Raw genomic sequence first — 27,457 nt, forward strand, 5'->3', positions numbered from 1 at the left:
CCTTATTCTCACAATTATATATATATAAATATATATATATATATATATATATATATGAGAATATATGGTTAATGACCGGAAAAAAAATTCTAACATCTCTCAGCTTATTATTTATTTATTCATGCAGAAGTTTAAATTTGTAAAAAAGTTAGAAGCTTAGAATAAACAATATTTGTAAAGAGCAGAATGGTTGGTGCTGAAAGAATTAGATGCTTTTGATAGGTTGGCCAATGGCCACTAAAGATATGGTTCCTGGTGTGCAACAAGCTAGAAGAGGAATTATTATGATTGATATTGATTAAATTATTCTAAGGAAGAAAGTAGTTTGGGGGAAATTGCAAAGTGTAGATTAAAATAATCATTGAGGAATAATTTAATTTTAGTTTATTTAACTAGGTCGATAGTGTTAGTTCGAGGAAGAAAGAGATAGACATTTTTACGGTGTATTTAGACAATGAATTTTATAATTTAAAGAATTTTAAAAAAATAAAGGTCAAGGTGCAACAAAGCATCATTGATGGGCAAAGATATCAATTAGGTTCACAGTCCAAAACCTACCAATCGTATGTCAAACACCAAGAATAACATAAATTAGATAAATTTAAAATACCAATCCAAAACATGAGGGGATTAGACCAAAACTCATGTCAAAATCATCAAAACCTAAAATTTGGCAAACCATTCCTATTACGGAAAAAAGAGTCCCTAACAAAAGTTGGCAAATCATCCCACCACACAAATTTCAAACAATTAAGTGGAGCAAATTTATCAATACATTGATTCCCTTTTCTAAAAATATGAGAGAGATAAATCCTACTTAGAGCACAAAAACGAGAGATAATGATTCCACTGCCTACAAATTCTCCAAGGCACCAAGGATGGATTATCATAGGCAGCCAAAATTAACTAAGAGTCATATTTCACCCAAAGTCTATTCCACCCGACTACCTTTGCATGTTCCCACAACAATCATAACCACAACTGTAGAAAAACTAAGAGAGACGAGTAACACTAAAATTGTGGGTGATCGTAGCAACTCACTGTGATTTTTATTGAATAAGAGATGACCTTTAAATTGCCATTGTACAACGTACTGAATTAACAAGAAGATAATAAAATATCTTATCAAATCAAAACTTACCAAAAAACTATCTTATCTAATCTGAAACAAAATAACTCAAAATCAAATAATTCCAGATAACTAAATCGGATATCCCGGATATCTTGGATATCTCGAATATCTCGGATATCTCTAGAAATTTAAGATTATCCAACAAAACTCCCCCATAATCTTAAATTTCTCCTTCTTCTTTCATTTCGATGCTTCTTCCACCAGAGCGCGATACTCCTCTGTGTACCATGGCCCCGCGAGCCATGCAACGTCCAGCACCCCCTGCGTCGAGGTGGCCGATGCCTCTTTTGGGACACAAAAATACCCGTTGCTCTTTGGTCCACCTTTAAACCCAGAAAGTACTTCATGATGTCCAAATCGGTCATCACAAACTCCCTCTTCACTTCTTTAAACTCCTCAACTAGCTCAGCTTTACTTCCCATCTCACTCTTCTCAATTGATCCGATCTCCTCATCCGTTGCTTTCTTCCATCTTTCATCAAGTACCACCTCTTCAGATTTTATGTCTTCTGTTCTTGTCAATAGACATACTACATGTAACTCGTCAGTGGAGTTGTAGATGTCTTGCTCCTTTGCTTTGTACTCGGACGAGCTCGGAAAACTTGTTCTTGAATACCCAACACCACGTAGTCCATGCACCAACTCCTTCTTTGATAGCTCGGTCAAACCTCCAATGTTTAAATGCCCAAAACGAGAATGCCTCATCATTGCTTCATCCTTCACGTCTAGCTTTAAGCACTTATTTTGAATGATGTTCATCTCCAGTTTATACATCCGATTCTTTTTCATCTCCACTCGGGCTATTAAACGATCATGCTTGTCCTTCAAATAAAGCACTCGATCCTTCATCAGAACCGAGTTTCCTTTCTCCATCATCTGCCCCATGCTTAAGATGTTATTCTTAAGCTCGGGAACGTAGTAGACATTCGTTATTTCTCCAACTCGTCCATCCTTCTGCATAAACTTGATGGTTCCACGCCCTTTTACCGCCACCTTGGAATCATCCCCAAATGACACGAATCCAGCCTTTACCTTGATGAGTTCGTTGAAGAAACTTTCTTCTCCACACATATGATTGCTCGCTCCAGTGTCCAAATACCAGACCGAGTTGTTTAGGCAACTTGAATCAAGCTCGGCTTCTGACTTCTCATATGAGCTTGGAGGCTCAATTGTTGATCTCTCGACGCAACTCAAGTTTAGCTGGACCTCGGAGGCACAACTCGGACGTAGCTTGGTCTCCGAGCTCTGCGTCATCATCAAAATTCCTGCTTCCTCGTCCTCTTCTTCTGTGAGAAGATTCTTCCCTTTTTCTTCACTTCGGCTTTTAGCTCGGCAATACTTTGCTATGTGACCGTATTTGCCACAGTTGTAGCAATTTGCCGATCTGCATTCCTTTGCGTAGTGGCCGAGTTTGCCACACTTATAACATTCCACCTCGGACCTTGGCTGACTTCCTTGGCTACGATCACCTCGTCCTTGTCCACCTCCATGGTCACCTCGTCCTCGACCTCGTCCTTGATCACCTCCATGATCACCTCGTCCTTTGCCTCGTCCTCCATGATCACCTCGTCCTTGTCCTCCTGATCTTCGGCCCTGAGTGTTCCGAGTTTCATTCAAATCAAGTTGCGCCTGTAATGCTTGATCAAGAGTATTCTTCATCTTCCTCCTCCTTTGTTCGTGGGCTTCGAGTGACCCAGCGAGCTCTTCCACTGAGAGAACTGACAAGTCCTTTGACTCCTCAATTACGCATGCAATACTCTCGAAAAATCATCTGTTAATGATCTCAAGATTTTCTCCACAATTCTACTTGCTGGCATTGGCTCCCCATTCCTTCCTAGTTGGTTAGCCACCTTCTCCACCCGAGTTATGTACTCGGATACTTGTTCCTTATCCTCCATCTTCAAACTCTCAAACTCTCCTCGGAGAGTTTGAAGTCGAATCTGTCTGACACGGTGGTTACCTCTGTGCGCAACCTCTAAGATCTTCCATGCTTCCTTTGAAGATGCAGCGTTTGCAATCTTCTCGAAACCTGACTCATCCACGGCATTGTACAAAAAATACAAAGCTGATTTGTCCTTCACTCGTGTCTTTTCCAATGCGGCAATCTGAGCCACAGATTGGTCTTCGTCCTCCTCGGGTTCTTGGAACCCCTTCTCCACTATGTCCCATAGACTTTGGGAACCCAACAGGGTCTTCATTTGTAAACACCAATTATCATAATTGGTTTTCTTTGACAGTTGTGGTACGGTCATTCCATTCACAACCTTTGCCATTACTCTCTCTTTCTTCTTTCTTCCCCCTTCACAGGCGCACACTGTTTTCCTCTCACACTCGGCACTCAGAGCATATAGCTCTGATACCAATTTGTAGAAAAACTAAGAGAGACGAGTAACACTAAAATTGTGGGTGATCGTAGCAACTCACTGTGATTTTTATTGAATAAGAGATGACCTTTAAATAGCCATTGTACAACGTACTGAATTAACAAGAAGATAATAAAATATCTTATCAAATCAAAACTTACCAAAAAACTATCTTATCTAATCTGAAACAAAATAACTCAAAATCAAATAATTCCAGATAACTAAATCGGATATCCCGGATATCTTGGATATCTCGAATATCTCGGATATCTCGGATATCTCTAGAAATTTAAGATTATCCAACAACAACTAACTCAACACAAAAAGTGGTATCGATACTAATATAAGACACAAAACCTCCTAAAAAAACGCCGAGCTATCTTAAAAAAACCACTGCAAGCAAAATAACCTAGGGAGTCAAAAGCACCACCATCCGTATTACATTTAATAAATACTTGACCATGAGGATACCAATAAACCTGCTTAACAATAGTGGGCTTCGGAGGTCGAGTTTTAATGGCAAAACATTTCAATATTCTAACATCTTCCCATGAATGAGAATATGACCATTTGAGAGCAAACCAGATAAAGATGTAGCAGAAATAATCATCATCACAATTTGTTTAAAAGAATAAAACTTATTCTTAAGCCTGACACTATTTCTAATGAACCAAATAACCTAGAATATGTGTATAGTTGCAGCATAGATGACATCATGGACTTGATTGCTCCAAGCACCATCTAAGGATTGCAACACACTAATCGGAGAAACCAGAACCAACTATTTTTGCGTAATATTTTGAAACCATTCCCATAATGACATAGCTAAATGGCAACGAAGAAAAAGATGTTTTGAAGTCTCTATTGCCAGTTCACAAAGAATACATCGAGAGACCAAACTAACCCCCCATGTAATTGCATTTGATCATCTAACAGGATTTTGTATGTAGCAACCTCCATAAAACACACATCCTTGAGGAAGGGATAAACTTTGACCAAATAAATGATGGTCATGCAGCATGATGAGTCAAAGTTTGGAAAAACCACTTGGCCTCTTTGAAAGAGAGAAGACCATTGGTTGAAGGCTTTAAAATAGGTTCATCCACATCATTCCTAAAAGAGGGACCGACCTGTCCTAGCATTGTAGATAACTAATCTAAAATTCTTAGAACTTGAATTATTTTAATTTGAATTTTCATCATTCTTTAAATGTTTTATTTAGATAAATCAATTCAAATTTTTAAAATTTTAAATTCTTAATTTGGATAAGAGAATTTAATTTTCACATGGATAAAATTGATTTAAACATATATATATATATATATATATATATATATATATTGAAATTTTAAGATTTAATTTTATAAAACTAAATATTAGTCAATTTTTAAATGTTTAATTATTTCAACAAAAAATATAATTAGGTAATATTTAATAATTTAAAAAATAATTTTTAATATTTAATAATTAAAAAAACAATTGATTTTTTTATGTCAACTTTGAAAGAGAGAAGAGAGAGGTAGGAGAAAAAAAGAAAGAAGAATTTCAATTTCTTAATTTTTTGAGAGAATTTAAAATTCTATAATTTTAAAAAAATATCACAAATACTTGAATTTTAAATTCTTTGCTAATTCTCCATTCAAATAAAATATTTTGCCCAAAAGTATTTGAAACTCTTCAAAAATTTGAATTACTCCATTAAAATACACTTTGATTTTATTAGTATGTACTTGCTAGAAAATGGGTACTTGAAGTCAAAACATCCTCATTCTCTCCTTTGTCTAATCTAATAACCTCTCGGTTGAGTGAGGTACCTACAAAGACACTGTGACAGTCAAGTTATAGAGTTTTTGGTGTTGTAGGTAATTTGTGTAGGAATTAGATAAAAGTACCTTGTGATTGTGTTTAGCCTCATTTTATAGGTAATAATTATGTAACATTTCATTTAACTGATATAATGAAGGTTTATTATTAATCATTAATGATAAGATGAGTTATGTAAACATTACCATACACCTTCTTTATTACAAGTTGAATGGTTGTCAAAAAGATAGACTCTTTTGGACACATGTTGGCTTATTAAGTCCAAAAGGGAAAATCCAACCTCTCGTACAAAACATACTTTATTATAGTGAAGCTTTTGGCCATATCAAAAGGCATCTAAGACCATTTGGTACATAAGTGCCCAAGTCTTAAGTACTAAGAAAGGAGAAAAAAAACTATTGAAAAGGTGATAGAAAGCTTTTAGGTATGCCAAATAGGAGTGCTTTGAGATTAGTTGAATAACATGTTGCATTGGGGCTTTATTAAATGCATTGTCTTAGAGATTGTGTGCATGTAATTGTGATAGTATGAAGGGTGCCAATGTCACTTGGCATACCTTTTTTAGAAGATGAAAAGACACACCTCACTTAGTTGTTGTTTCTAGAGAGATCTAACAAGCATGATCATTTGTGATCTTTAGTCTTCTAGGCTTTAATTTGATCACTATTTTACTTAGGACCTTGGCAAAACACATCGCTTTCATGAATCCTCTCACTTTGTTGAGTACTAAGAGTGTTAAAACTTTCTTTGTTAAAGTTTTCCTCCTTTATTAGTCAAGTACATCCCAAAGAAGTTTGTCTAATATTCATAGAGAGATCCTTGGCCTCATCATCTTTTTCTTCTTCCATTACAACACTTTGAATGTTGTTATCATTTTGCTTTAGTTGAAACCTATCATCTCATGATAGTTGAAGCCTCTTGACTCATGCCAACAACATTTCGCCTCCCAAGACTGATCTTCTTCTGGTAATAGTTGATAAGTTGGGAAATATAGTCAAGATGGACTTTTCGAACAACATGATTGGGTTAAGGATGAAATTCTCTCCAATTATTCTAAGTATACCACCAATGATATGGTTTGTACTTTCCTTGAGCCTAAAGGAATTGTTATTGTTGGGAAAGGCCACGACTTTAAGGCACAACAATGTGAAAGTGGGAAACTATGTGCCAAGAGGTTGATCACACATGGGCATGTTTTGTTATGTTTATGATTGTAACTACCTTATTCTTTTCTTGCAAACTTAGCATGTCTCTCTCTAATATTTTGTTTTCCTTCCAAAGTTTGTACTAAATGCCACTTATAATTAATTCAATCTCATTTTCACCATTACCAATAAGCCTTGTGATTTAAAATTCAAAATCATCAAAGAGATAACAATGTACTCCACCATTTCCTACACTAATGATTTATATTTGTCAAAAAAAAACTCATTTTCTCTATTCCAACTACCTTATTCTCTTTAGCACTCTAACAATCATGAGCCATTTTCCTCATTACTGAAAAACATAATTGATGAAAGTTCACTTTCATTGTTGCACTTTTTTTTCCAACCATAATAATGAATCACTTGATAGACCATTATTTCTTCCACCAATATAATCGAGTATATTATCCAATTAATTTAAATTTTCTAAAATTTCACAATGGGTTCTATTCTTGAGATTTTCACCAAAAATATTTCATATTCTAGCCTTTGAAACAATTTTGTTATTCATCCCCTTATATACAAATCCAATTGTGACTAGTAATTTTTTCATAACACTTTTCATTTCAACTATATCTAGGGGAATCCCACTACATTTATGTTGGGGTTTCAAGGGGTATGTTTTTGAAAAATAGTTTATGTCGAAACCCTTGAGCAAAAAGAACCTCATCTCACTAGACATTGCATTATGTAGGAACTAGTAAAAATTTAGAGATACATTGAAATGCATTATGCATTATCGAGAAGTTCAAGACATGACTCATGTTATCCAAATGTCTACATCACACATTCTTCGACATGATACATTGAAAACCCAATAACTACCTTTATAATTATCTTTTTAGAGATAAAACTTGATAGTATTAAAAGCCTACACAACTCATATATGTAGGAATCATAGTGACTTCAAGTGGAGTGACAACTTTGCTATGATTATCATGACAAATTCTTATGACACTTGAATAACTATTTTAAAGTTTTCTCATAATGGGTATATTCAATATAAATATTACTTATAATATTTATATTGTGTACTTGATTTGATATCTCATATGCATAACCTGAGACGTGGTCACCAATCAACTCAAACAATGGTCTGAATGTATTATTATCATCATAGTTAATAATAATACTTGACTATAAATACTTTAAGAATAATGTTCATTGCTTAACAAAATCTGAAAATTAACTCATACTTCATTTGTCTTTGAACAAATAAATTATCCTAAGGATATTATTATGCTACACAATAAATATATAATAACTAAAATGTCTTTATATAAATAATTAAATTTCAATTCATTAAAATTAAAATCACGATACAAAGAATAAAGGATTGTCACTAGGGATAATTTCAATAATCTCTCACTAGAACCATGACCAATCATACATAAACATAATACCCATCAACCTGATGTGAACACCATACTTTTATTGGGAAAAAGGCTTCGTTAGTGGGTCATCCGAATTCTCTAATGTGGTTACTCTATAAATCTTAACATTTTCGCTATTGATGATCTCTTGAATGAGATGAAAGTGTTTAAGTATATGTTTAGATTACTAGTGCAATTTAGGTTCCTTGGCTTATGTGATTTCTTCATTGTTGTCACAAATCCACAACGTTGGAAACGATGCCAAATTCAGTAATGAACTTCTTGATCCAAATAGTTTCCTTAGTAGCACTTGATGCATCTATATACTAATCCTTTGTAGTATAATCGACCACTATCTCCTACTTTTAACTTTTACCATTTAGACAAAACCCAAATCTTGATTGTGATTGAGATACATCCATATCAATTTGGAAGTTAGCATCCTTTGCAATAAGCCCTTCCTCACATCGATACACCAAGAAGGAATCCTAACTCATTCTCAAGTTCTTAAAGATATTCTTGGTGATAACCTAATGACCTTCTGTAATCAAGTTGGTACTTGTTCGTCATGCTTAAAGCATATGAAGCATTTGGTCTAGTACACATACATGATAAATCCAATTGTTGAGCCATATGGTATCTCACTCATGCATTCCTTATCATTAGATGAAGTAGGTGATTGTCCCTCGGGCAAATATAGGCCATGTGAAATAGGGAAGAAACCCTTATTGGAATCATGTATATTGTAGCGCCTAAACACTTTGTCAACATCGTACTTTATTAAAACCAAGTAACTTCAATATATTAATCCTTCACTATAAATCCTAATTCCTAATACATCGTATGCCTCAAATAAGTCCTTCAAAACAATTTTCCAACAATGTTTTCACACATTGAAGTGTTGGAATGTCATTCCCAATTAGTAATATGTCATCTACATACCAAACCAGAAAAATAATTGTTCTCACTAGCCTTCTTGTGAACACAAGGCTCATCTTAATACTGGATGAATCCAAATTGTGTCGCAATTTCATAAAAAACAAAGATTTCAGTTTATAGAAACTTGATGAATAATGTCCTTTATTTAACAAAGTCTCACAATCAAGACACATTTGATCTATCTTTGAACAAAATTAATCAAAAGACATTATTATGCTACACACTAAATAACAATAATTGAAATGCCTTTATATAAATAATCAAATGTCAATACATAAGAGTCATGATATAGAGAATAAATGATTGACTACTAAGGCTAACTCCAACAATCTAATCCACACTAGATTCTTCGACACCCTTAAAGAGCTTTTCCAAATGATCACCTTCCTCCCTTAGCAATAGGACCATGTTTTACATGTAACTGGTCCTTATTGATTTAAATCCTTCCAACAAGAAGGCTTTATGGATTGTTAGAAACTTTTTAAGATCATGTAGACTAGCCACAAAAGTCATTCTACCTATATCATCCCAACCTTAATCTTTTGTCCCTTTCCAGATTTTCCTATGTCATTATCTTTCTTTTATTTTTTTTTCTCTTCCACTAAAATGTTCCCTTATTCTCCCCTATTCCCATAATTTATACACAAATAAACTTCATTGTTGTGTTTCCTTTCCTCACATCACTACAAAAAAAAAAAGATTTTAGCGACCAGAAAAATTGGTCGCTAAATTGTTTAAATCGGTCGCTATTTACTTTAGCGATCGAATTAGCGACCGATTTGAAGTGGTTGCAAAAACCCTTATCGCAAAGTTCTTTAGCGACGGAAATATGGTTGGTCACTGATTAGCGATCGAAATTTTCAGTCGCTAAGTGGTCACTATGATTATGGTCGCTATAGCATATGGGGACCAATTTAGTGACCAAACCAAACGTCGCTAAATCGGTCACTAAATGTATTTTTTATTTTTTATTTTTTTAAAAATGATTTTCCTTTCCATCACTAAGTCGGTCGCTAACATTTTTTAAAATAAAAAAATCATTTTTCATTTCGGTCGCTAAATCGGTCGCTAAAAATGTTTTTTAAATAAAAAATCAATTTTAATTTCAGTCGCTAAAGTGGTCGCTAAGTATGTTTTTTTTTATTTTTTTTAAAAATTAATTTCTAGTTCAGTCGCTAAATTTTATTATTTTAAAAAAATAATTTTCATTTCGGTCGCTAAATTGGTCGCTAAACATATTTTTATTTTTTAAAAATAAATAATTGATTTTTTTTCGGTCGCTAAAGTGGTCGCTAAGTGTATTTTTTATTTTTAGAGACAAGAATATTGGTCAGTAAATTCGGTCGCTAGGCTTACTTTATTTTTATACATGATCGCTAATTTTATACCTGAAACACTATATATTTTATTTTATTTTAATTTTCATTTTGAACCTGTTTAACAATCAAACAATAACACTAAAATTGATAATGCATATATAGTCCTAATATCACAATAAAAGTAATTAAAATATATAATATATGATACAATCTACAAAATCACAACTAATAAAAAGAATCCAAAAAAGAAATGACATTTAACTAATAACTAATAGTAAAAATCAAATAAAGTATTCTAAACCACAATTAATATAAAACATCCAAAATAAGTCTTCAAATACACAACTAACTAAAAGCATCTAAATGGAGTATATAACATTTAACTAATAGTAAAAACTAAAACAGGTATATGATATCATAAAAGAGAAATACACATACAATCAACAATTTTTCGGTGTATCATCAACATGATCATGCGGCTCGTCCTCAACATGGTGTCTGGGGTCATCCATAGTGGTAGTTGGTAAACTAGGCCCTGGCATAAGAGAGTTAATCTGAAAGTGTCGTAAGATTAACTGCATATGCTGATCTTGTTGATGCATACGCTCACTTTGTTGTCTCATGTGCTCATTTTGCAACTCGTGATTTTTCATTAATTTTTCCATCTTTTGCTCAAGCATCCTCTCCTTATCTTCCTTTGCTAGAAGCTCAGCATTCAATTTGTCAATTGTTTGACGCATTTCCTTTATTGCCTCAACAATTGGAGGTTGACTTAAAGTAGATTGAGCACGTGTTGACTGACTAAACTTTTTGCTCAAAGTACCAAGTCCATACACATGTCCTTTGTCATTCTCGCCTACAACACCTAAATATATTTCATTTTCATTGATAAAGGAAAGAGACTCTTGTGTAGATGTTCCTTCCCCAGTACACTATAGGACCTCCTCTCGACGTTTTTAATATCTTTCCTGCAAAATAAATTAAAACATCATATTTTTACAATTAATACATAAATATAAACTTCAAAATATATTTAGAAAAGTTGAAAGGTAAAACTTATAGCAAGGTCCCGGGTCTTGTCATTAACCCAATCTCTAGTCTTCAACTTTTTGTTTTCTCCACTATCTCCCATACAGTTGATGGTCGTTGAAATTCCTTAGATTACATATTTAAATATGTTTTACAAATCATCTTTTAGAGTGAACATAAAATTTTATACAACATGTATAATGGATCTACAAGAACATCATATATATTTCTCTTTACAAAAACATGCAATTAAAGTAAATAAATTATAAAGGGTTTAACTTTTATTAGATTGTTGCTAAAATTATGATATCAATACAAATTATAAAAGATATATCTTCATTAATTTTTATAGATCATTTTTAATATAGCTTACTATAATTATCATATTTTAAATTATTAATCTGATGAAAATATTTTTAAAGAATCATGTAGCTGGGATTAGTAGTTGAGTTAAATGATAGGTTTTTAAAAGGAAAGATATAGACCCTGACTGTTCTTTGGGGCAGTAGATTTTTTTATGCCCTCTTTATAGTGTCTTTCAAGGAACTTTTCTGTATGTACAATAAAATTGAAGAGATTTTCTGTATAAATGTTTGTTATTTTAAAAATTACTACAGAGGCTACCTTATCCTCCTCCTAAGTGTACTCCTTTAATTATTGAAATTATCTTTTGCCAAAACAAGGGGAAAAAGTGATTTTTTGTGATTTTTTTGACTACTAGTTTATTGGTCAAAATCTGGAGTAACAGTCTGCTTCAAATGGAGGATGAACCCTCAACATCAAGTATCAACTCCTACCTCCACATTTCAGTCCCCAAATTTGGCTCCTAGCATCAGAAAAATACCCCCTCCTCCCCCCCCCCTCCAAAAATAAATAAATAAATAAAACTTAGAGAAAACTACTATATGTATGTCCTATACAGAAAATGGATCACTTCACTATAGTCATCCTAAACGTCTAGATAATTGAACCAAATCTCTAAAACCACACTCTCAGGTTGTTCCAAACATCAAGTAACGCAACTTACACAAGTGCCAACCAGCCCAAACTCCCCAAAGCAACACATCCACATGCTTGCTTTGCTACATATCATTTCCTCAATGTTGGATTGGCATAGTGGACAATGCCTGGTGGCTCCCACAGACAGAACAAATAGAGTTTAAACAAGGTTGTCAAACTCAAGTCATTAAAAAATATATAGGGGGAATATTTTTAGCATCATTTTAAATTAATCTCTACAGTATTACAAATTAGTCTTTCAGGTAAGTCACAGTTTAGGCTCTAAAAATTGTTAGAGGACCAAAGGACATGTTAATGTTTTTCAGAGTCTAATTTGCTTTTGCCAAAAAAGTTGAAGAAATAATTTTGTAGTTTATTCATTGTCATTTCAATTCCAATAGCAATTTATTATTCCTCTCCCACAAATTAAAACTATGCAACTCGATTTTTAATTATAGTATCAGATTCATACAATATTGAGATTAAAGTTGAAATAAAAATACCAATTTCTCATAATGAGCTGTTGTGGATATAGAGCCACCACAATAGGCTGAAGCCCCCTTATCAACAGCTCGATTTGCCTTGGCAGTAGAACTTTTATTTTTGAAACTCTCAGAACCCCAATGTTGGTCCAAAGCTGCTCAAACACTAGCTTGAATCCATGTCCCCTTATCTTGACCATTCCTCACCTTGTTCATGGCATTTTTTAAATGCGTGAACCTTTTGTTTCAAAAACAGACCTGATGACTTGCTTTTGTTGTGGATCTCACCTAAACTCTTTCTGTAAAAAAAAAAGTGAGTTATTCAACAAACATAATTCAACAAATAACATATTTTAAATGAAAATCCAACTCAATATACCTTAAACTCTCCAAACCACCTGTCTCGAAGGTCAAGTGTTACTTTCTTCCAAGAAGGACTTGGTTGATCAAATTTTTGCCTAATGATTCTTGAAATGACAACAGAGGTCCATTGGCTGGTGCAAACCTATGTAAAAAGATATTGTCAAAGTTTAGGATATATAATATTATAGCAAAAGGAAGTATAAAATCAAAATTTACTTACTCTCTTTTTTCTGCATAAAGCCAAGGCCTCTGCTCATCTGGATGTCCAAACTCTGAAGGTGGTGGATACTCAGGTGTAAGTGAACCTTCTAGTGTCGATGGTGTGTCTTCTCTAAAAAAAGTACCAGGAACTGATTCTCCTACAATTGTGGGATTATGTTCTTCTTGAAGGGCATGTTGTGAAGTCTGTCCAATAGGATTTGTTGACTCTGAGGTTGAGATGTGAATATTAGTTGGAGTGTTTGTGGTGGATGGAGCTCTCCCTCGAATATGACCTCTACCACCACGATTAGGTGGCCTACGACCACCACCTCTACCTCTATATATCATCAAAGAATAAACAAAAACATAAGGAAGAAATGAAAGTTTAGTGAACAAGTAACCTAACTCTAATAATAAACTCAAACCTAATCATGTTTTCTACACCAAAACGTGTCAGTTATCTTCCCTTTCATATTCACTACAAATAATTATTACAAACCATAATCATGCAAATATTTAAAAAGAATAATAAAAATAATCTATGAAAATTATTTTAATGCATGAATTACCTAAGAGGAATGTATATCATCAAAATCACTTTCAGTTTCACTATCACTTGACTTGTATTCATCCTCATCTGTTACATCTAAATTTGTTTCATTCAATAATTGTTTGTCTATTTCTTCTCCGTCTCCACTAACATCCATAAGAGAATCGTTAATGACATTTGGGTCAACATGTTGTATTTGAAGTCCTACAAGCTCGTCATCTTGGTATGGATCTTCTTGTTCATTTTGACTTGTTATATTATCAATGATTCTACAACGTGCTTTTGTCTTAATTACTGCCAACCAACCTCGATGTCCCTCAGGATATGTTGTGTAATAAACTTGTTCTGCTTGTTGCGCAAATATAAATGGGTCATATGCTTTTTTATATTTTCGTGATTCCTTCACTTCAACAATCTCATACTTATTATCTACTTTTGTCCCTATACCAAGAGTATTATCAAACCAATCACACTTGAATAAAACTAACTTCATTAATAGGAAGCCAGTGTAGTCCAATTGAATAATATCAAATAATATTCCATAAAAATCATATTCTAATTGACCATTGGTTCCTCGTAAGTAAACACCATGATTAGAGGACTTCATGCCTTCACTCCAACAAATAGTGTGGAATTTGTATCCATTGATGATGTAGGTATTCCATGATTCAACTTTTCTTTTAGGACCCCAAGCCAGATTAACCAAAAGTGGATCTTGAATATTATTTTCTGAATTTAGAACCTACAAAATTTAACAATGAACGTTGTAAATCATATTATTTTGGAAAAAGTATTTGGATAACTTATAAAATGTTAACCTACATACACTACAAGAAAAATACAAAATAGCGACCGAAATTAGCGACCGAAATTTTTCAGTCGCTATTTTGCGACCGAATTAGCGACCGAATAGAATAGCGACCGATGTAGCGACCGAAATTTTTCAGTCGCTATTTTGCGACCGAATTAGCGACGGAATAGGTTGGTAGCGAAAAAATCAGTCGCTAAATCGGTCGCTGTTTAATTGTGTATCATGAAAACACAATTTGCGACGGAATTAGCGACCAACATTGAATAAATTATCAAAAAAAATTGCGACCGAATTAAATTCGGTCGCTAATCCAAACTATTGAATTTTTTAGCGACTGATTCAAATTCGGTCGCTAAATTTTTTTTTTTTTAAATTGCAAATTCAATTGATGTGGTACTTTTTATTAAAATGTTAACATCAGGTCTCGATCCTTGGACGTCTAGGTTGTGGGCTAACGATGCTACCACCATGCCAAACTGATTCTTTAGCATAATATTGAATCTAATGTATATATATAGATATAATAACGAAGCTCATGAGTTAAACTTTGAGAAAGTAATTATTTACAAAAAGTGTATTTTGATTATAAAAAGTCTTTTCATTTTAATTTATTGTAAAATAATTATAATATTTAATTTTTCATCATTAAACAATAATAAGATTTATTTTTTTTAATTTAATTATTTATTATAATACTTTTTGCCACCGTATTGATCAAAAAATTATTTTGAATTAAAATTTATTATAAAATTTTAGTTAATTCATTATCATTCACTCATTTTATTAAAAAATATAAAACATAAATAATTTTTAATTAATTTAATAAAATAAAAACTTTAAAATATATATCTAAAATCGGTAACAATTTTTTAAATACAAATATTTAATTAATTTTAATATATACTAAATTTAATATTAGAAAATTTATTATGATTTTAGCTATAATTTTTATTATCTTGTAATTTAATATTAGATTTCTTTTGATTATAAAACATAGTAAATAAAATCTAAAATTTGTATTAATATTTTTGATAATAATATTTAATTAATTTTAATATATAATAAATTTAATATCAAAATATTTATCTGGATTTGAATTATAATTTTTATAATCTTTTGATTTAATATTAGATATCTTTGATTATAAAACATAATAAATAAAATCTAAAATCTGTAGCAATTTCTTTGATACAATATTTAATATTAGAATATTTATTATAATTTTAGTTATGATTTTTATAATCTTTTGATTTAATACTAGATTTCTTTTACAAATATTCAGCCTAAATATATTTTGAAATACTAAATTATATATATTATCTATATAATAAAATAAATTATAGAAATATGATTAAAAAAATAATAAACATGATAGGTGAAAAAAACGAAGGTTAAAAAATATATTTAATAATATTTTTTAAAAAAAGAATAAAGGAAATGTATTTAATAAAAAAGGGTGCAAGAAACACAAATAAAATGGACTTAGAATTAGGGTTTGGAGGGTTTCGTCGCCGGCGGTTTCGAGCGGGTTGAAGGCGGGGTCTCTGTCGACGTCGCAGGATTTGGTAAGGAATCCACTGTGACTTATAATGTGTGTTTTTTAAACCCTAAACCTATCATTATAAGTTTTCCTCCATATTCACTCGCATTATTCAGAAGAAATGGATTCTTCATATTAATTATCTTAATCTGTATCTTTTTCTTGCACACGTGTGTGTGAGCCTTGAATTCTGGCCTTTTTAGCATTCTAGTATTGTCGAAATAGATGTTGTATTTTTCATGATTCAAGAACATGAATTCAGTAGAGAATAGTCGCATTTTGTCTCGTTACATTGAATATTGTGTTTTGATCGATTTGTAAATCATAAATTCCAGAGTGAAAAATTTGTTTTGGGACTTGAAATTTCAGTTAGCATTATGCATAAAAAGGCCAAGCATGATACAGTAACCTTACGGAATTGCTCTTAGAGGAGCCCAATTCAGTAATTTCCTCCCTTGTTTTAGCTGTGATGTTAGAGCATTGGTTTGGTTGGAACTTGAAACTTCAGTTAGCATTATGCACAAAAAGAAATTACTCATGTTTCGTATGCATGATACATCCAAAGTTATTGCATTTAGTTTTCAGCTGTTGGCTATTGAAAGTGAATAATAGAAGGTATCACATTTAGTTTTGACTTGGCAGAACTGTACATTTTGTAGTTTTAAGTTTATACGAAAGAATTTATGCGAGATGAGGCTCAGATGTTTTATGCAGCTGATGCTCTTGCAGAGGAGATAAAATGCCTATACAAGCCTTTTTATGGTGTAAAGATTATAAAATGGTGACTGGTGAGCTAGTTTTTAAGTTGACGCGACTGTACAAAATGATGGCATGCGGAGAGCTGTTCTTGTTTAGACAATGGCAGTTTTTTTTTTCCTTTCTTTTAATCATGTATGGTTATTGACTTTGTTTCCACTTTCAACAAGTATAATTTATGTTGCAAGTCTATATTTCGCTTTTCTCCCATGATATCTATAATATAAGTCTGCATTGTTGATATGTTTTTATTCAATCACGGCTGAAAAGGGAAGAGAAATGAGCACTAGAATAAAGGTTCTAAAGTAGGATAAACCTCCACAAGAAAGGAGTGGTATAAAATGATTGGAAAAGTATTGAAGGTTCTCTTTTATAGCTCCTTTTTAAAACAAGATAACATTTTAAGTGCATTTTTGTTTCCCTTTGATGTAAAATTTTAAGTCTTGCTTCAATAATTACTTTTGATTTTCGCTGTGCTGACAAATGAATTCTTATTTTAAAACATTTGAGATATTGTCCTAATTAATATCAACACAGTGTGGCCCCTGTTTCCAAGAAAATGATTTTGTTTTTTTTTAACCCATTTCTCTTTCTTTTATTTCATATTTTTATTTTTACTCCGATTTTAACATTTAACTCCGATTTTATTTTTGCTTATCTTAATAATGAAACAGCCAACGCATCAGCAACTAATTATAGAAGCTGGAGCCTTGCCCTGTCTTATAGATTTGTTAAGGAGACACAAGATTAAGACCCTTGTCAGGTTTTTCTCCACTTTCTCACCAGGTTGGCTTAAATTCACTTAGTGCTTCTTTATATTTCCCCCTTGTTCTTCATGCTTGATCTCAGCCATATGATTTGCATATCTATTTATAAAAATGCATACAATATAGGTATGAATGAGACCAAATATTGTGTCAGTTTCAGCAACCTGTGGGTATCATATCTGTCCCAATAAAACAAGTGAATCCTCTTGAACATTTTAAAATAGAATCATAGTTGCTACTATCAAAGATACACCACAAAAAATAATATTGCAGGGTTCATAATAGACTACACAGTATAGAAAATAGCTGTCCACAAGGATAATACAGAAGTTGCTTTTTATATTTTATGACAGACAACCAAAATACCTTTCATACAGTATAGAATAATTATAGAAGCTGGAGCCTTGCCCTGTCTTATAGGTTTGTTAAGGAGTCACCTGGAGAGATCTATCCGTAACAGTGACTCATTACATGTAATGGAAACCATTGTTGGACTTAGACCACAACAAAAACAAGTGCTGTTGTTTAATCAGGGTCCTCTGTTAACGAAGCCATCATAAAAATATTAGCATATAATCTTCAGACAAATATTTATACAAATGTTTAGTATAGCTCATAAAAAAAATGACATATTCATAAGTCGCTTTCAGATAACTTGAGAAATAAAACAACTTAATCTTATTCTCTTTAGAGATATATACCTCGGCAATTCTTTTGTCAAAATCTCATCAACTAGAGCTTATTTGGATTAAAAATTCAAGGACTAATAATTTGAGATTATATACATAATTAAAGTCATTTTAAATTGATTATATATATATATATATATATATATATATATATATATATATACAAGACTTAATGTATTTATATTTTTATTTCTCAAATATCATAATTATACAATTTTAATATCAAATTTTAATTTGATAATTTTATTCATTAAGTATTATAATTGTATGATTTAAAAGATTAAAATTACTCAATTAAAAATTAAAAAATCAAAATCGTACATAATTCTTGAAAGACTAAATTTTTTTATTAAAACTTTTAAGAATTAAAATTATATAACTGTAACACTTAAAAAGAAATGAAAAACATAATTAACCTATATATAATTTTTTTTTTGGATAGAACTCAAATGTTGCTCCAAACAAAATAAAATAAACAATAACCAAACCTTATTAGTTTATTTCAATGGAATCAAATTGTGATTAATTGTTCTACCATTACCATTTTTTAATAAATGAAGTAATGGTTTTTTACGTTTTTATGGTGTAGCCCCTTCAACTTAAAATTGTAACTCTCTTGTTAATGCATGCTGCTCCTTGGAATCATGGATATATATATGGATTTGAACATTTGCCAATTACTGGTAACTTTATGCTTTTCACAGCGTCAGAGAGTAGCTAACAGTTAGTTAGAATAGCTAGGTGGTTACTGTTGTAGAAGTAGGAATTATTTAAAATATTATTTCCTTGAAATTTTTGTTGAAATAATATTTTTTATTTTTTTAGGAGAAATATAAGGAGCGTCTAATTGAAGTCAAGCAACAAGCTACACAGGATGACACAGAGGGCTCTGCTTCTACTTGTATTAGTGATAATGAAGTTTATTTGCAGGTGGTTAAAAAGAATCCGAAGGGAAACTTGTATGGGCTTGCTGGATTGACTGATGATTTCATTCGCTCAACACTTCCACAATCTTCTAAGTCACAGCCATCACCATTCACTGCAGGGGTGATTGAAAAAATGCAAAATAGGATAACTAAATTAAATGCTGAGCTTGCTGCAAAGGAAGCAAAGGAAAAAGCATTGGAAGAGCATATACGACAACATGATGAGCAGATGCAGTATATACTACGCCATCTCAACATTGACCCTTTAAGGCCAACCCCTCCTGCACTGAGTATTACCCCAGATGATCTTGACCATGCTGTTGATGATGCTCTTGATGACATAGCAGAAGACCCTTAATTAAGCTTCTTTATTTTACTTGTTTCAGGATATTTTATTGTATTTGACTATTACTTTGTTCAAGTTTAAACATTTTATGTTATTATTGTGTTTTTAGCATACTATATTGACATACTTATATTTTATTAAGTTTTCACTATAATATAAATTTTCTTCGATAAGATTTTGTCTTTTAGTATGTTCTAGTTTATTATTATAAATTGTAATAAATATATTGTTAATTTCATATTCGTTAACAGGTATAAATTTATAATTAAAAAAGAATTTAAAAATACTGGTATATTTTAGCGACCGAAATAGCGACCGAAATTATTTGTAGCTATTTCAAATTTTTAGCGACCGAAATAGCGACCGATTTTATTCGTATCTATTTCAGGTTTTTAGCGACTGAAATAGCGACCGATTTTATTGTACCTATTTCAGTTTTTTTAGCGACCGAAATAGCGACCGATTTTATCCGTACCTATTTAAGTTTTTAGCGACCGATTTAGCGACTGATTTATAAAATGTTTTTATTAAATAAATACAAAAATTAGCGACGGAAATTGCTACCAAAAAATTCGGTCGCAAAATTGGTCTCCAGAAGTTAGGAGACCAAAATTTTAGCGACGGATTTTTATTGGCTAGCGACTGATTTTTCAGTCGCTAAATTGCGACGGAAAAATTTCGGTCCATATTTGAAATAGCGACCAGGGTTTTAGCGACGGATTTTTTCGGTCGCTGAATGAAATAGCGACTGATTTTACCTAAATAGCGACCGATTTTGGTGGTCGCTAAAACTTGATTTTTTTGTAGTGATATTTTTTAAACCATGTAGGAAAACTTGTTGAAATGTCTTTGTCAATTTGAGCATCCGAAGCAGTAAGATCAAGCTGTTGAGATTGGGGGAGCCTGAGATTGATGAGATCACCTCTGAAGATTAAAAGTTTTGATGATAACAAATGTGTGGAACATGCTGACCAAGGACATCAACAACTTAGAAGTCAAAAACAAAGTCAAAGGAAAATATTATGTAATAGGAATAGCTTTTAGATTGCTTTGATTGAGTTTATCTTTTGTGTGTGCTTTGTGGATAAGCTAATCTGTGTCTAATCTGATTAGGAGTATATGATGATGAGTTTAAAAGGTTAAGAAGTTATTTTGAGAATTAAAATAAGAGTTTTGAGAATTAACTCAAAATAATCGATTATCATTAAATATAATCAATTATTCCAGCAACAGGCAAAAAAGGATGCCTTGCTGCAATAATCGATTATTTGTGAAATAATAGATTATCCCAGAAATGACTCTTTGGAATAATCGATTATCCAGAAAAATAATCGATTAAATTGTTCTTGGTTGATTTCAAGAAAATTTGAAGAACAAAATAATCGATTATTCTTTAAAATAATCGATTATCTAGTTCTGAAAATCTTATAAATAGTTTGACCATTTTGAAACTTCAGAACAGAGTTAGAATTGAGAATTAAAATTAGAAAAACATGTTTGTGAAGTCTTTGTGACATTCTTGGGAGTTTTCTTTGTGAAACCAAGAAGGAAAAACGTTTTTGAAAAGCTTTGAGAAAAGATCATCATCATCACATTCTTGAAAGGAAAGAGATTAAGATTTGCTTCTGAATTCCAGGTGAATTCGTTCCTTAATTCTTTGTGAATACTTGTAAATCTTTAGTAGGTTTCTCAAGTGGTAAGGAATTCTTGTAGTGGGTTTCTACAAGGGGTGCTTTCTTGAGGTCAAGAAAGTGGTTATCTTGAATGTAGGAGTGTATGCATGTGTGGTATGCTTGTAAACCTTCTTCATTAAGATAGTGGAACAAATCTTGATCAGGTTATGATTGAGGACTGGATGTAGGTCACATGTGGAGTGGCTGAACCAGGATAAAAGACTTGTGCAATCTTCTCTTACCCTTATCTTTTATTTTGTGTAACATCTTGATTGTATATCGAAAAGATTGTTCTTGATTAACATGTTTGCATGAGTAATATTGGTTTGAATTGAGTATTACATATTGTTCTATTGGTTAATCAAGAAAGCATATAGGATTCATTCTTCAATAACAAGTCTTTAAGAAACTTCATTGAAAATTCGTTTTTAGAAAAGTTTAATTGAAATAAAGATCCTAAATACTCTGAAAATTTTTTAAGTGTCATAGAATCCAATTCACCCCCCCTCTTGGATTGAGCCATTCTTTTCTAACACAAGCTCCCTTAAAAATTCAATATAAATACTGGGGAAAAAAAAAAAGAATACTCAAACTACACATCATAAGGTGATTAACATGTATAGTTAAAGTTGTATACTAGGATCAAACATTAATATCTTACTCTAAATATGGCTCAACCTCTTCACAATTTTGAAGAACATACAAGTGGGCAGCTTCAAGATCACGTTGGTCTAAAAAGTACGTCTTTGATTTGCCAACCACTCTTCCTGGGTAATTAAAAATTGATATAGGAGGACTAGATGAAGAACCTTCACTAGCTTCAACATTTCGCAACATCCTTGTTCTTCTTGTTTCAATATGATCAGGATAGTAAAATGAGGCAAAGGTAGATGTCTCCTCCACTAAATAGGCTTCACAAATTGAACCTTCTACCCTAGCCTTATTCTTGACTTTTTGTTTGAGGGAATGTAAAAACCTAAATAGAAAGATGAATTAATATTAAAAAGATTTGAAGAAAGATATAATTTAATGGTGTGCAAATGATGTAACCAATTTTGTACCTCTCAAAGGGATACATCCAACAATATTGGACTGGACCACCAACTTTGGCTTCATAAGGTAGATGAATTGGGAGATGCTCCATTGAATCAAAGAAGGTTGGTGGGAATATTTGTTCTAACTTACACAACAACACAGGTATGTTATCTTCCATAACTCTAAGTTGTTCAACATTTAGTGTTGTCGAAGTAAGCTCTCTAAAAAAATGGCTAAGTTCAACAAGAACCTTCCAAATATGTTTTGGTAATGAGTCAAACGCAATTGGAAGCAACCATTGCATAAAAACATGACAATCATGACTTTTCATTCCATGTAACTTTCCCTGTTTAAGGTCAACACATCTACCCAAATTGGAAGCATACCCATCTGGCAACTTAAGTTCTTTAACCCAGTTACAAATAGCAATTCTTTGGGATTTGGTCAATACATATGTTGCCTTTGGTTTCATAAGTTTTCCACCACCAACATCTTTCAACTCTAGCTCCTTTCGATTGCAAATTTTTTCCAAATCCAATCGAGCATTAAATGTATCCTTAGTTCTACCATTGATGTCCATCACAATGTCAAACACATTCATAAAAAAAATTTCTCTCTATGTGCATGACATCCATGTTATGACGTAAAAGTTGCGTTTTTCAATATGGTAATCTCCAAAATATACTTTGTTTCTTCCAATTATGTTTAACACCATACTCGGGAAGTTCTTTGTCTTCATGTAAATCATGGCAAAGGGGTAAGTGTGCAACCCTATCCCAAACTTCAAGACTAGTCAAACATGGAGGAGGGTGGTCAGTCTCGACTAACCCTTTCTTGAATGCCTTTTTATTCCTTCTGAACGGATGATCAGGTGGAATAAATTGGCGATGACAATCAAAATAGGAATTCTTGAAACTCTTATCAATCCAAAATGCCTTTGTTCATTCCATACATATGGGCAACCAAGTCTCCCACTAGTTGTCCAACCTGATAACATGGCATAAGCTGGGAAGTCATTAATTGTCCACATCAAAGCTGCCTTCATCGTAAAATTTTGTCTTAATGATACATCATAAGTCAATATGCCATCATTCCACAAGGTGCACAACTCATCAATGAGTGGTTGCAAGTACACATCAATCTTGTGCTTTGGATTTGACAGACCTAGAATTAAGACTGTTAAAAACATAAATTCCCTCTTCATGCACAATCCAGGGGGTAAATTGTATGGAGTTAAGATAATTGGCCAACAAGAATAAGTTTTTCCAGATTGACCAAAAGGATTAAACCCATATGCACATAACCCTAATCTAACATTCCTAGGGTCATGATTGAACTCTAGATAAATTCTATCAAAATGCTTCCAAGCTTCACCATCAGATGGATGACATAAGATAGTCAGGTCCCTTTGATTCTCGCTATGTCATCTCATGTGAGATGCGGTGGCCATTGAAGAGTACAATCTTTTTAATCTTGGAATGAGTAGAAAATACAACATTTTTTTAAGAGGAATATTTTTTTCAACACCTCTTCTAGTGACCATCTTGTAACAATCCATTCCACAAATAAAGCAATTTGTTATGCTCTTATCTGAATTTTCTTTATAATACAACATGCATCCTTTTGGGCAACAATCAATTTTCAAACAACCTAGACCCAACTTTTGCACCGACCTCTTTGCATGATTAAAATTATTAACCATTAGGTTGTTTTTTGGCATCATCTCACTCATAAGTTGGACCATCCGATTAAAACACCCTTTAGACATGTTATAATCAGATTTCAAACTTAGAGCTGTTAAAGAAGCTGACCATTCAGTGTGACTCTCACACCCTTACCATAATGGTGCTTGAGCAGCTGCAAGCATGTCAAAAAAAGTTTGAGCTTCTGGATTAGGACTTTCCTCCATAAACTCAGATTGAATTACACCATCTTGTTCTATGTGTTGACCAATTGAAGGTCCAACATGATCCATGATCATTTGCTCATAAGGATTGAATTCTTCCCTTCGTTCACCGCTTCCATAATATGAACCTTCAACCACCATCAAAGGAAATTGTGGTAAGTCTTCACCATGGTTTGACCACTAGTAATAATTAGGCATGAACCCGTGCTGATAAAGATCTAACCCCACTTGATCCACAAACTTGAAAACTTTACATTTGCATTTGACGCAAGGACATCTCATTGTTTCACCATCTATTTTAAATTTCTCTTGATTAATAACAAACTGTAGGAACTCATAAACTCCTTCTCTAAATTCGTCTATCAAATGTTTGTTAGCATCCAACCTCTGATACATCCACTTTCGATTCTCGGGAATCTCCATTAATACCTAATTAATAGTTATTCCCTCATGCAAATGTGTCATACATAATAGAAAATATTTTATTATGTAAGTCAAATCTTAAAACACATTTAATGTTCTAACTCTAAGAGCCAAAAGGATAGAAAATTGTACGCTATAATTCATTCTCACTTATAAACCATAATAATATATATCAGAAACATAATAATATATATTAGAGACATAATGAGACTAAACTAATCTTAAAAAATAAATATATATAAGAGACATAATAATATATATATGCAACTAGTTTTATAATTGTTTAAGCAATTGTAATGATAACAACTACTTTTAAAGGCCCTTTCACTTATAAAACAATTATAATAGATCTAGAGGTTTATAAAATAGTTCACAACTATTGATGATAGCAATTATAATTTAAACAAGGTCATTAAACTACTATAATTTAAGCACTATTTTATAAATGAAGCTATCATTAAACACTAACATATTTTGGTGGTGTTGGAGATGGGAAGACATCAAATATATAGCAAAAAGCTAACACAAATCTTATAGAATAAGAAAACATTGTAAAATATATACCTTGCTGACATAAGGATGCAAACACAAAGGATTCTTTTCAAGCATACTTTATATATAGTAATAATAACTCGTTACTATTGTCCAACATATTATATTCATATGTTCTCATATAGTAAAACTCTAACAGTAACAATTAATCCAATTACTATTAGTTTATTATCATCACAAATAAGGATGGGTAGAAAATAGTCTTTTACCAAAAAGCTTTGTCTTGAGCATTTTTTATTTTATTTTAAGCTTTGTTAACAAAAAATGAGATAAACACACTAAGATGATAAAAACTCAATGATAAAAAGGCTATAAATACCTTGAGTAAATCGGAAACCTTCTCAACAATATATTTTTGTTGAATATTGGCTCCCTCCTATGTTACTTATCAACATGAATGCACAATATAGCTTTTCTACGTACAAACATTTTTAACAACAAGAAAAATATCATGGTGAATAATATATTAAGAATTTGGTCTTAAACCAAGCCCAATGAGATCATGTGATTCATGTACCCCAACTTTACCTAGTGAGGTAAGAATTTTGTTGTTATATAACACTAAGACAATCCACGTATAGAATATCCTACTCAAATACTTATACAGATACATCTGTGTAATCAAAATAAATTTTCAAAACTTCACTCTTCTCCATGCTAAGTTTTTCACTGACACTAAAAGTTAGGCCGAATTTAACACACTTCTAAGCATGTATTAAACTATAATAGTCTAAATATTTTCCAGTTATCAAAGAGGACGGTGAGACAGATCTACACGAAAACAAACTGCAAACCACCATAACAATCATATAAAACATATGTTTACCCAACCAAAAATGCAACTACCATCACCCTTTCCAATCATATAACCACAAGAACAAGATCAATGTCTTCTGATAAATAATCATTCATTTGCAAAATCATAATAATTGCTTTTTCTCTGCCCAATTTTTCCCCTTTGGAAACAAATACAGTACTAATACCGCATTTCATAGCTTTCAGTACCCAGCGTGAAGCAATCACAAATCAAAAGCATCAACTCCGAATAATAACAATAATAGTAATAATCAAAATAAACAACAAAATTCAAATCATCGACAGCATCCCAAAATCCCCAAATACGCGAAATTCATGCAACACCAACCGGCACGATACTTCGCAACGAAACCTAATAAACAAGCAAAAATGTTGGGAGAAAAAGCAGAGCGAAATGTTCGGAGTCAAACCTCTTTTTCTTTCTCAGCCACCGAATTCCAAGTTTTCAGAATCCCACCACGGATCTACAAGAGCAGCGCGTTTGAAAATAAGTGACAACGGTCAAATTCAAGAAACTAAAAATCTACATATTGAGGTTGAAACCCTAGCTAGAAGCGTGAATCTAAGGAAAGGGAAATGTTCGGAGGGAGTGGCGAAAATCTACAAATTGAGGTTGAAACCCTAGCTAGAAGCGCGAATCTAAGGAAAGGGAAATGTTCGGAGGGAGTGGCATTGTGGATTGTTTCGTGGTCCCTTAGCCCAAGCTAGCTGGGTTGCTCTCTCATAATGGGTTTATGAGCCCGAAAGTGAAAAATACCCATAACCCAAATCCATGCCAACTTCAGTCAATATTAAGTTAAAAAATTATAAAAAATTATGACTCAAATTATAATAAATATTTTGATATTAAATTTATTTTATTTTAAAATTAATTAAATATTCTTATGAAAGAAACTGCTATAGATATTAGATTTTATATACTATGTTTTATAATAAAAAGAAATTTAATATTAAATCAAAAGATAATAAAAAATTATAACTAAAATCATAATAAAAATCATAATAAAATATAATATTGAAAATTAATTATATTTTATCACCTTTTAATAAAATGAGTGAATGATAATGAATTAATTAAAATTTTAAAATATATTTTAATTAAAAATACTTTTTATAAATATAGTGACTAAAAGTATTATAATAAATAATAAAATTAAATAAATTAAATATTATAATAGTTATTTTTTTAATGATACTAAATTAAATATTCTAATTATTTTATAATAAATTAAAATGAAAAGATAATAAAATATTTTAACTGATATTTCAAATAAAATACATTAAAATATAATAATAATAAAAATTCAGTATTAAATCAAAAGATTATAAAAGTCATAACTAAAATTATAATAAATATTCTGATAATATAAATATTTGTATCAAAGAAATTGCTACACATTTTAGATTTTATTTATTATGTTTTATAATCAAAAGATATC

General features: G+C 31.9%; 1 long non-coding RNA gene across 1 annotated transcript; it reads left to right on the top strand.

Moving 5' to 3' along the window:
- The first annotated feature begins 13,378 nt into the window (after window positions 1-13,378).
- LOC145953198 (uncharacterized) lies at window positions 13,379-25,834 on the top strand. The gene is made up of 3 exons (XR_014430756.1): window positions 13,379-16,154; window positions 17,560-17,671; window positions 19,167-25,834. It is a non-coding gene; the product is annotated as an uncharacterized LOC145953198 (long non-coding RNA).
- The last annotated feature ends 1,623 nt before the right edge of the window (window positions 25,835-27,457 follow it).

This window comes from Cajanus cajan, chromosome 11 (assembly GCF_000230855.2).
Source record: "Cajanus cajan strain Asha chromosome 11, NIPB_CcT2T_4, whole genome shotgun sequence".
NCBI lineage: Eukaryota > Viridiplantae > Streptophyta > Magnoliopsida > Fabales > Fabaceae > Cajanus > Cajanus cajan.